Here is a 12,262-nt window from a genome sequence, read left to right as displayed (position 1 = left end):
GCAAGATGCCCCACTCCAGCAAGATCTGGCCAGTTTTTTATATATATATAAAATATATACACACACACACACATATGGTGGATGTTTATGAATGAATAATTTTGACCATATCCTGTTCCTGCAGATTGAACCTCTCTATAGGGAAACAAGGGGTTATAAATAGAAGAATTATGATGGGAACAGCAGCTCCAAGCTTTGCTTTATCAACTTTGTTTAATGACACAGTATTGCCCTAGATAATGACTAAGTGTGTCACAATGGCTCTCTCCAATGCAGCAACACTTCTATTCAACTAACCGTCTACTTTACTTTTGTTTCATGCAGCGAAATAGTTCAGAAACCAGTGCATGGAATGCCTCCCGATTGGCCAGGATCACCGATTGATCAAGAAAAATCTGTCAAAATCTTGGGTACACTTTTGTGAGGATTCATTCAAACAGAAATGAGTGTACAAGAAGACCTCTGCTCCTACACTCCCTCACTCAACCTCTCCACCTCTCTAACTCTCTCTCCTCCTTTAAGATGCTCCTTAAAACCGACCTCTTTGTCCAACTTTTTGGACACCTGTCCCAATATTTCCTTATGTGGCTCAGTGTCAAATTTTTTCTGATAATGCTCCTTTAGGACATTTTATAATGTTAAACGTGCAATAAAAATGCAAGTTGTTGTTATTGTTGATTAAATCTATGTTGGGTATGTTGCACCATGAAAAGAGTGAGCTTGCTGGGCCAGATGATATGCTTTGTGCTTTCTCGTAGCCTTCTTTGGAACAATAGGTCCACAATGAAAAGCTTACCCCATCCTAAATCTGCAGTGATTTCTGATTGCAATCAGTGGCTTATGCCAAGGAGATGATATCAGCGCAGGAAGGATTTGGTCATTAGTTTTTTTTTTGGAGTTCAGTGCCAACTATATTGAAGTTATTTTTATTCAATGAGCAGTATTTAAATAATACACACGGATAACCAGATGCAACTGATTGAGTTCCAGTTCAGTTCCACTCTAAAGAGAGCTAGAGTGTGCAAACATACTAAAAGAAAGGTGTGAAAAGACAATCACAGCTGCAGCATCCAAATATATATCCTTTTTGTGTCTTGGTGTCAAATTATGTTTGATAACATGCCTGTGAAGCACCTTGGTACGTTCTACTAGGTTAAAAGCTGACCTACATTGGCTCCCAGTTAAGCAATGGCTCTATTTAAAAACTCTCATCCTTGTTTTCAAATCCCTCCATGGCCTCGCCCCTCCCTATCTCTGTAATCTCCTCCAGCCCTACAAGATGTCTGCACTCCTCTAATTCTAGCCTCTTGTGCATCCCTGATTTTAATCGCTCCACCACTGGTGGCCATACCTTCAGTTGCCTCACCCCCAAGCTCTGGAATTCCCTCCCTACATCTCTCCACCTCTGTAACTCTCTCTCCTCCTTTAAGACACTCCTTAAAACCTACCTCTTTGACCAAGCTTTTGGTCACCTGACCGAATATCTCTTTATGTAGCTCTGTGTCAAATTCTATTTTATAATGCTCCTATGAAGTGCCTTGGGATGTTTTATTACATTAAAGGAGCTATATAAATACAATTTGTTGTTGATAAAGGCGCTAGATAAATGCAATAAAAACAAAAAGTGCTGGAAACACTCAGCAGATCTGTGACCTTTCATCAGAACTGGCAAAGGTTAGAAGAGAATCAGGTTTTAAGCAAGTGAAGGGGAGGGGAGTGGGGGAGAGAACAAAGGGGAAGGTGTTTGATGGGGCAGAGGGACATTAAATAACAAAGCTATCCTGGGACAAAGGCAAAGCGTGTGTTAATGCTTGTGGTGAAAGATAAAGCATTAGTCCAGAGAGTGTTAATAGTAGAACAATGAGCAGCTCTGACTACATGAAAAGCAGGCACATGGTTAAAAAATAAAATATTAAAAAAAGGCCAGTCATGCTCTGAAGTTATTGAACTCAATGTTCAGTCCGCAAGGCTGTAGAGTGCTTAATCAAAAGATCAGGTGCTGCTCCTCGAGCTTGCGTTGATGTTCACTAGAACACTGGAGCAGGCCAAAGACAGAAATGTTGGCCTGAGAGCAGGGGGGAGTGTTGAAATGGCAAACAACCAGAAGCTTGGGGTCATGCTTTCAGACTGAGCGGAGGTGTTCCGCAAAGCGATCACCCAATCTGCGTTTGGTCTCCCCGATGTAGAGGAGACCACATTGTGAGCAGCGAATACAGTATACTACATTGAAGGAAGTACAAGGAAATCACTGCTTCACCTGGAAGGAGTGTTTGGGGCCTTGGATAGTGAGGAGAAAGGAGGTAAAAAGGCAGGTATTGTACCTTCACTAGATAAATGCATTTTGTTGCTGTTTTCAGGGCATCTCTCAGCGTATCAGAAAAAGTTGATCATCTGTTAGGTGACCCCTCTCTCACCTCGGGCCTCTAACTGCACTCTCCCCATCACAAACTTCCTTCTCTCTCTCTCTCTCTCTGTTTTATCTCTGCTGTGACCAATGCTCCCTCTCATTCCCCCTAAGCTCAGGATACTCCATCCTACACCTTCTTCATTCCTGTATCCTCACTGTCTTGAAATCAAGACACATCACACCATCTCCTACTCTAATTCTTTCCCAGGACCTCGAAACTGTGGAAGTCCTCACCTCCAAGTGCTGTCCTGGTTGAGAACAGCTAACTCAACACAGGCCAGAGATTGTACTTGGGGCCTTGTAGGATGTATGGCCAGTGGCCAAATTGCTAACCTCCTATGAAGTGGAATGGTCAGGTACAGTTTCTTCACCATAATTTCCTCACAGCAGTCAATTCCCAGACTATGCCTTGACTGCCCAAGGAGCAGGAAAAGGAGGGAAAGTTGGAGATCCAGTTAACCCCTAACTCCATGGTAGTTCATTACAGAACACAACTGTAATGGCCTAGAGATTGATCTGAGGCCTAGCAGCAGGTCGGGTGCCTCTGTCCCACCTGTTTTCTGACACGGTAACATTTGCTACAACCCTAGGGAAAATAAACCAAAGGTGAAGAGGGGAGGTTGAGATGAAACAGGAAGTATTTTGGACGTCAAAGAGTTAAGTGCGACGTCAGAGTTTGCCATGCTACATTGTCCCTGAGAAAGGGACTTCCATTCCTCAGACCATAATTAAATCTGAATCCTTGGAACAACATTGACAAACTGAGAAAACACAATCACTGGCAGGAATATTGCTGCAGCTCAATGGAATAAACAGCACGAATTGGAGAGGAATGTACCAGAATGGAATGTGGGCCGATACATTATGTGCGCTCAAAAGAGAAAGAATCCCTTTTTAGCTGCTGCTTTTTCCTTCTTTAACTATATTTCAAAAGCAGTCTGAGGTAGCTCACCCCTTTGTACAATGGCCGTCAGGGCAAGAAACATCTTTTGAAAGAAAGAGAAATGCAATATTTCATAGCGTGGTAAGGATGAGAGAAAAGTAAAAGAACCTGCATTTATATAACGCCTTGCACGGCCCACAGCGCTTTGCAGCCAATGAATGACTTTTGAGGTGAAGTCACTGTTATTATGCAGGCAAATATGGCAGCCCATTTTCACACAGCAAGATCCCACAAACATCTAGTGAGGTAAGTGATCAATCAATCTGTTTCTGGTGATGTTGGTTAAGGGAGGAATTTTTTCTGCAAAGAATTACATAGAGTATACAGCACAGAAACAGGCCATTCGGCCCAACCAGTCCATGCTGATGTTTATGTTCCACTCGAGCCTCTTCCCATCCTTCCTCATCTAACTTTATCAGCATGACCTTCTATTCCTTTCTCCCTCATATGCTTATCTAACTTCCCTTTAAATGCATCTATACTATTTGCCTCAACTGCTCCCTGTGGTAGCTTATTGAATATTGGCCAGGAAACCAGGACAACTCCCTTGCTCTTCATTGAAGAATGCCATTGGATCTACTGAGAGTGCAGAAGGGGCCTTGGTTTAAGGTCTCATCTGAAAGTTGGCACCTCTGACAGTGCAGCACTCCCTCAGTACTGCACTGGGAGCACCAGCCTGGATTCAGTGTTCAAGTCTCTGGAGTGGGATTTGAACCCACAACTTCCTAGTTTAGGTATTGCAGCTGATTGCAAATTTTTAACTTAGACTAAGCATGTTTCTGGGCCTATCCGCACCCAATGGAATAAACAGGAAAGAGATTCCTACTGCATGTAGTTCGAATGCGTTCTGATTATTTAGCATTCCAGATACTTCCCACAATATAAATTCAAATGGTCTTTCCGTTTCGGCACTTGCAGATTTGCACACCTCACGAAATGCCTCCAACCTCAAGGAGCCAGCAGGAGACCAAACGCTGGCTCACGAACTTGCCTTGCATCAACTCTCACGAGGACACTTGCCGCACTCCTTGGCCCAGTCTGTGAAAACACCTGAGGCTCCCGCCTCACAAGCTGAACCCTATGAAGCTCCAGCCCCCAACTGCCAATGCTATATAAACCCTTCCATTACATACAAGACACAAGCATCCTCACAGGCACACACAAAGAGTCAGTTAGGCTGACACACAAGATAATCAAAGACCTTATAAATGACCCACAGCCACATATCCCTCTGCAATAGCAACAGGAAAATACTGAGCAAAACCCTGGCCTGATGAGACATGATAGTCGCACTGGTACAACTCGATCAAACAGGCTTTTCTCCAGGAGGACTCAAATGGAGGCAACACGGGCCGACTAAAGTGGGCCATGATCCCCTGCTCTAATATTCTCCCAGGACACAGAGATGGTAATCAACTGGGCAGAGTGGGTCTTCTTTCTCCTTGTGGTTTTTGGAGAAGGGATTCCAGAATTGGATCAGAACCCTCCACTCGCACTGCACATCCGCAGTAGGAACCAATAACTATACCTCCCCTACATTCCCTCTCCAATAAAAGAGCAACCAGGGCCTCCTCCTCTTCTCCCGACTCTTTTCCCAGGTCATAGAACTGACAGGAACAGCTACAAGGATAAATCCAGACATAAAACAATAGAGGTTTACAACACAGAAAGAGGCCACTGAACCTTGCTCTTTGCTCGCACAAATCAAAGCAAATTCACTGCCATGCTCTGTCACTTTTGTTCTGTATCATGTCCTGTATGTTCCAAATGCTTCCTATTGGGATCCTGGCTCAATAGTTCTGTGACCTTATTAAGCGGATAGCTAAGTTCCTCTTGGCAAACAGCCATGACTATGTTTCGGATTCTCGCGACTCCTCTCGCTTAAAGGCCGACTCAGTCTGCCAAAATTCAGAGGCACCTGCTGGCCAGCTCAGATTCGGCGAGGTGTTGCGTGGAATGTATCTTCATTACAGAATCCTTGGGAGTGTGTAGAGTTCAGTGACCCCCCCCCTCCCCCGTCCGAAGCCCCATGTCAAACCCACCCTTTGTGTACCCTGACAAGAGATGAGAAGGGGCGTGGAAACTCTGCCCGGTTGTATTAATGCTACAGGCCTGGTCTTTACTGAAAGTCCCAGCAGGTTTGTCAGCCCTTTCCCCAATCTGGCACTACAAAGAACTTCTAAATGTACTTCCTGCCAATGGATTCAGAGCTTGGCATGAGAACAGCCATGAACAAGCTGAGCCAGCTCCTTCACAAGGGGACGATTTTGTCCTTTCAGCAGTTAACAAGCCAAATTTCACTTTGCCTGGCAAGATTATTCAGCTACCCCCAGGGCCAGACGATTCTCCACAAAATCCTGTGGGAGCCGACCACTCAACAATTACATCTCCTCAACCCCCAAACATACACATCACTTCCGCGTACAATGTACTCACCTCCACATCAACAAAACTCCCAGGAAGTCTGAAGGGAGGCCTAGGGGCCTAGGCCATCCATCAAGGTTTGGGAACATACTCGGAAAGAACACGTTGATGAGACATTAAACCGAGGCCCTGTCTGCTCCCTCAGGTCGACATAAAAGATCCCATGGCACTACTTCGAAGAAGGCAACAAGTTCTTACTGGTGTCCTGGCCAATATTTATCCCTCAACCAATATCACTAAAACAGTCACTGGTCATTGTCGCATTGCTGTTTGTGGGAGCTTGCTGTGCACTAATTAGCTGCCACATTTCCTACATTAGAACAATGATTACCCTTCAAAAGTACTTCAATAGCTGCAAAGCACTATGGGATATCCTGAGGTTGTGAAAGGCACTATGCAAATACAAGTTCCTTTTTTCATCATTAGTGACCCAACCTAGCAACATGCCCAGAATAGATAGGATGGTCTATGTATTGACTGACCATCCCTTCAACCCAGTCACTTTCATCCTGATACATGGAAAACGATTGTATCAAGGTGCAGAATAATACTGACTGACTTATCAAATCCGTGCACGCTTCTATAGATGCTGTGCTCAGAAAATGAACAACTGCACCAACATATAAAGCAGCCACTATGATTGCTTTCCTCGTCTCCTGTCCTCTACTGAAGGCAGTTAAGAGCCTTCAATTGCTTTGTAACTTTATAAGGAGCAGCACATATAAGGGGGGGGGGGCGGGTGTTCATATTATGAACACTATGACCTCAATGAGATCAAAACATTACACGCAAAAGTTGTTTGTTACAAAATTGAACCTGAAAGAGAATGATTCAGTCTTATCAAGGGAGCAGGTGCTCAGGGAATTGTCAATCTGGTTGTACCTTGCACAGATTATTCGCAATTAGAATGCAGGCAGCAAAAGAGAAATGGTTGGATCCTAAAATCTATAACAAACAGAAGGTTCCCTTCAGTTTCCAAGTATTAATATTGCAGCTCAGAGCTTCTGCTGTGAGCTCAAGGGCATTACAGAAAAGAAAGGGAAGTAAATATACACAAAATATACTCAGGGACATAACTCACTAATAATGATGGGCTCAAAGGTATGTGTTAGATAAAAAGTTCATTAAATCAAAGCCTCATTTAAATACTTTAGCTTCATCTTAAGCCAGATCAGTGCACAGGGAGTCTGAAAGTCATGGTTAAAGATGAGAAGCAAGGTATTTATGAATTTATTCAGAGTCAGGTATTTAGTAAATGGTATAATTTTAAAAGGGGTGCAGGAACAGACAAACCTGGGAGTTTACATATACAAATCTTTGAAGATGGCAGGATAAGATTGTTAATAAAGGAATAAAAACATGAAGTGCTGGAAATACACAGCAGGTCTGGCATCATCTGTGGAGAAAGAAACAGAGTTAACGTTTCAGGTCAGTGACCTTTCATCAGAACAGACCTGAAATGGAGGGCTGGATTTTGCGCTGGAGGCGGGACTCCTGGCACCGAGCTGAAAAGATGGGGGAACTCCACCTCTGCCTTTTCGTGCCCACCCGGAGCCATCCTCCAGTCTTTTTGCTTCAAGGATTTAGGAGGCGGGATCTCCGTCCCTTTAAAGACTTTAAAGGGATGGGGATCCCGCCTCCAAGAGCTGCCGGCCAATCAGAGTGCTGACAGCTCAGCAGTATGGGCAGTGCCACCGGGAGCAGTGGTCACTGCCGGTACTGCAAAGGCCTAGGATCCGGGCCCAGCGGCGGAACCCCAGACAAGAGGTAGGTGAGGCGGGGTTGCCGGGGCCAGTCCGGATGGCTGGGGGAGGGGAGGTTGGGTAAAGTTGTTCCCAGCGGGAGTCCTTCTTGGGCCACAGATTGCCCACGCATGAGGGACCCCGCCCCCCCAATCCTGCAGGGAGGACGCCTCGTCTTACAAGACATCCTCCCCATGTGGCGGAGGCCCCCCCCCCCCCCCCCCCCGCTGCTGGTAAGATCCCAGCGGCGGCAGGAAGAGGCTCTTAATTGGCTGTTAATAGGCCCACCTAAGGGCCTCAACTGGCCTCTGGGCGGGAAGGCCGTTGATGGCCTATCCCGCCCCTGGGAAGATCGCTGGGCAATGGGGAGGTGACAGGCCCTCCACCCCCACTACCCCCCCCCCCCTCCCCGCTGTGATACTCTGTGCCACTCCCCCCCCACCCCCACCCCGCCTCCGACTCTGCCTTGGTATGACCTGTAAAATCCCAGCTGGTCACTCTATTTCTCTCTCTCCGCAGTTGCTGCGATACCTGCTGAATATTTCCAGCACTTCCTGTTTTTGCTTCCGATTTCCAGCATCTGCAGTATTTTGCTTTTTATTATGTTAATAAAGCAGACTCGATCCTGGGCTTTATAAACAGAGGCTTAGAGCACAAAAGCAAGGAGTTATGCTAAAACCTTATCGAACACTGGTTAGGCCTGAACCGGAGTATTGTGTCCAATTCTGGGCACCACACCTTAGGAAGGATGTCAAGGCCTTGGAGACAATGCAAAGGAGATTTACGAGAATGGGAACAGGGATGAGGGACTTGAGTTATGTAGAGAAACCAGAGAAGCTGGGATTGTTCTCCTTCGAGCAGAAAAGGTTGAGAGGAGATTTAATAAAGGTGTTCAAAATTATGAGCAGTTTTGATAGAGTCGACAGGGAAAAACTATTTCCAGTGGCAGGACAGTATCCAGAGGACACAGATTTCAGGTAATTGCTAAAGGAACGAGGGTGGGGATGAGGAGAATTTTTTTTTTACACAGCGCGTTGTTGTGATCTGGAACGCGCTGCCTGAAAGGGCGGTGGAAGCAGATTCAATAGTAGCTTTCAAAAGGGACGAATACTTGGAAAGAAAAATTTTGCAGGAGGAGTGTGGCTAATTGGATAGCTCTTTCAAAGAGCCAGCAGGGGCAGGATGGGCCGAATGGCCTCTTTCTGTGCTCCAGGACTCTACAATATTCCTTCCCTGCCTCAGCTTAGTAGCCTAGAATTTCTGATCGTCTTAATTGTACTGCTAGCAGTAACCCATTTCTTTCAAACAGGTTGGCCCTGAGATTCCGAGGGCAGAGGATGAGGGATCTGCCATTGTAACCGCAGGGGGAGAGCAGCAGAGCTTCGGGAGAAATGGTTTAAATAGCAGTTTACGTCATTTTCTGAGGGCTGCATCAGTCCTCTTCAGAAGCTACAGTGGGGAGACCAGGAGAATCTCCGTGGAATCTCAGGGCTGTCAATGTAGGCAAAAGATAATAATAAAAAGGGGATGGAGTGCGGGGTCATTGGGCTCACTGGGTCAATGCACAGTCCAGTGTGGAGCTGAACCACTCAGACCAGGGAGAAGGTGTTAGGTTGAATTGCTATTCCCGTGCTGATCTGCCTCATCTCAGCCAGGGTATTCGTAGGAGGGCCGGAGAGGATCGAAATCAGCCACAGTTTCCAGCTCCTGGTTACATTACATAGAATCTACAGCACAGAAACAGCCCATTCGGTCCAACTGGTCTATGCTAGTGTTTACAAGAAAGAAAGACTTGCATTTCAATAGCACCATTTATGACCTCAGGACGTCCCTTTACAGCCCATGAAGTACTTTTGAAGTGTAGTCACCGTTGTTCATGGAGGAAACATGGCAGCCAATTTATGCATAGCAAGCTCCCACAAACAGCAATGTGAGAAATGACCAGATAATCTGTATTTATGATGTTGATTGAGGGATTGGCCAGGACACCAGGGAGAACTCCCCTGCTCTTCTTCAAAGTAACGCCATGGGATCTTTTACGTTCACACGAGAGAGCAAATGGGGCTTCAGTTTAACATCTCTTCCAAAAGATGGCATTTTCAACCTGCATATGTATGCTCAACTGTCTGGGGTGGGATTTGAACCCACAACCTCCTGGCCTCAGAAGCGATACCAGTTGAGCCACAGCTGACACTTATACTCAATGTGAGCCTCCTCCTCCCACCATGGCCCTGTGTGAATTACTCTCCAGTGAACCCCTGTTGGTAAGTGGGCACAAGGGGCCATTTTGCAAGAACACAACTGGGCTTGGTTGCTCCTGTGAAGTGACTAGCTCACCAACATTCACCATCTAGGTTCACATCCACTATTAGTCATAAGAACAAATGAAATAGGAGCAGGAATAGACCATATGGCCCCTCGAGCTGCTCCACCATTCAATACAATCATGGCCGATCTTCTCTGAACTCCACTTCCCCGCCCACTCCCAATATCCCTTGATTTCCTGAGAAATGATGAAGCATCCACAACCCTCTGGGGTAGACAATTCCAAAGATTCCCAACCCTCTGAGTGAAGAAATTTCCCTCATCTCAGTCCTATATGATCGTCCCCTTATCCTGATACTTTGCCCCATGTTCTAGTTTCCCCAGCCAAGGGAAACAACCTTTCAGTGTCTACCCTATCCAGCCCCTTCAGAATCTTGTATGTTTCAATGAGATCACCTCTCATTCTTCTGAACTCCAAAGAATATAGGCCCAAGTTGCTCAGCCTCTCATCATAGGACAACCCCCTCATCCTAGGAACCAATCTAGTAAACCTTCACTGTACCACCTCATACTTCCCCACATTATACTCCATCTACCACATTGCCCCACTCATTAACCTGTCTATATCTCTTTGCAGTCTCTTTGTGTCCTCCTCAAAGCTTGCATTCCCATCTAGCTTTGTATCATCAACAAATTTGATACATTACTCTCAGTCTCTTCGGCTATATCATTAATATACATTGTAAGTAGCTGAGGCCCCAGCACTGATCCTTGAAATATTTTGCACTGTTTATTTACCACCATACCTTTCAGCCTTTTTACCCAATCCACTTTATCTAGCTCTCCCCTCACACCTGTGTAATTGGCTTTGTTTAAGTTTAAGATTCTTATTTTGGACTGGAGTGTGTTGCACACAAACTTAATATGGAATTCAATTGTATTTTGTCACCTTTTCCCAGAGGATCCTTTGCTATGAGATTACTAATTAATCCTCCTTCATTACTCAATACTAGATCTAAAATAGCTTGACCCATAGTTGGTTCCACAAAATATAGTTCCAGGAAACTGTCGTGAATGCATTCTACAAACTCATCTTCCAGACTACCTTTGCCAATTTGATTTGTCCAGTCTATATGAAGATTACAGTCTCCCATGAATGTTACATTGCCTTTGTTACAAGCTCCAATTATTTTTTGCTTAATGTTCTGTCCAATGGTAAACTACTGTTAGGGGGCCTATAAAATACTCCCACCAACATTTTCTGACTCTTGATGTTCCTAATTTCCACCAATACTGATTCTACTTCCTGATCTTCTAGGCCAAGATCATTTCTCACGTTTGTCTGTATGTCACCCTTTATTCTCAGGGCTACTCCTCCTTTTCCATTTTGCCTGTCTTTTTGAAATGTTGTGTACCGGGGAATATTTATTTCCAAGTACTGTCTGTTAATGTGCAAATGTCTTTTCCAGCCACAGCTGATCTGTTTAACAAGTCATTTCCTCACTCCAGCAACAGTTTAAAATCAATGCTCATGACAAAATTAATGTGCCTCATTCTTGGCAGGTGGGGGGGCCGAGCATGACAAAGCCAACATGAAGAAATGCAACATTGACATCAACTCCTGGGAGACCATCGCCCAGGACCGAACCAGGTGGTGGCAGAGTCTGCAGGAAGGGTCCCAGCATTTTGAGACCCAACAACAACAAAATGAAGAGGAGAAGTAAGTGTGGCGGAAAAGAACAACCCACGACCTGAACTAACAATACAAGACCGGACATCCCATATGACAAAAATGCCCTACGTGCCATAAAGATTCCGAATCGGCCTCATCAGCCATCTTCGGACTCATGGAAGACAATCATCCTCGCTTGCGAGGAATAGCCAATAACAGATCTAAACTTCAGCAGAGGAAATTGGAGGGGCGAAAACGGTCAACATTGAACAATCACAACGTATAAACTTGCTGAAAATAGATTTTGCAGTTTGAAAAGGGAAGTTGCTGTGAATCCTTGAGTTCCAGTGGCCTGATTTCTGGTTCTTTTAAAGGGTGAAGCTCCCATGAACAGGGAAGAAATAAGGGTAGAAATGGCCATTGACAAAGTTATCATACAAATGTAGAAAGCATTCATACAATAACATAATTGGTAGTCGTTTCTATACTATTGTCATTCGGAATCTTTGGCTTGCAATGTTCCTGATGTATATGATGATGAGGCAGATGCAATCCTTCCAAAAAACACGTGTGTTATAGAGAAGGTGGAGGAATGCAGACTTCATATAGACATTTCCAGATTTAGTGGCCCCTATTTGAACCCTTCAAAAAAGAAAAATTAATGAAAAGACGGTGGTGGAATCTGAGAGCTATGCCATACATGGCATGCTAGCGCTAATAGTAATGACTTTGTGGCTGAGCAAAGTTATTACCATAATCACTCACTTCCTCTCCAGCCCCCGAGGGACCGAAATTTGTTTTTTTGCACC

At 45.0% G+C, this 12,262-nt stretch overlaps 1 protein-coding gene across 5 annotated transcripts in view; it reads right to left on the bottom strand.

Annotated features, from left to right (window-relative positions):
* LOC137358635 (rho guanine nucleotide exchange factor 25-like) overlaps nucleotides 1–12,262 on the bottom strand; it is a 392,023-nt gene that overhangs the window by 199,992 nt on the left and 179,769 nt on the right. The window contains exon 1 of one of the 5 annotated variants that reach the window (XM_068024771.1): nucleotides 5,787–6,077. The exons of the other annotated variants lie outside the window; for them this stretch is intronic. The gene's annotated coding sequence lies outside the window, so the exon portion shown is untranslated. Of the gene's footprint in view, nucleotides 1–5,786; nucleotides 6,078–12,262 lie in introns of those variants that run through there. 5 annotated transcript variants of the gene reach the window in all.

The sequence above is a fragment of the Heterodontus francisci genome, chromosome X (genome assembly GCF_036365525.1).
Source record: "Heterodontus francisci isolate sHetFra1 chromosome X, sHetFra1.hap1, whole genome shotgun sequence".
Lineage (NCBI taxonomy): Eukaryota > Metazoa > Chordata > Chondrichthyes > Heterodontiformes > Heterodontidae > Heterodontus > Heterodontus francisci.
Note: the sequence above shows the minus strand (reverse complement) of the source record. Positions and strands in the feature narration are given on the sequence as shown.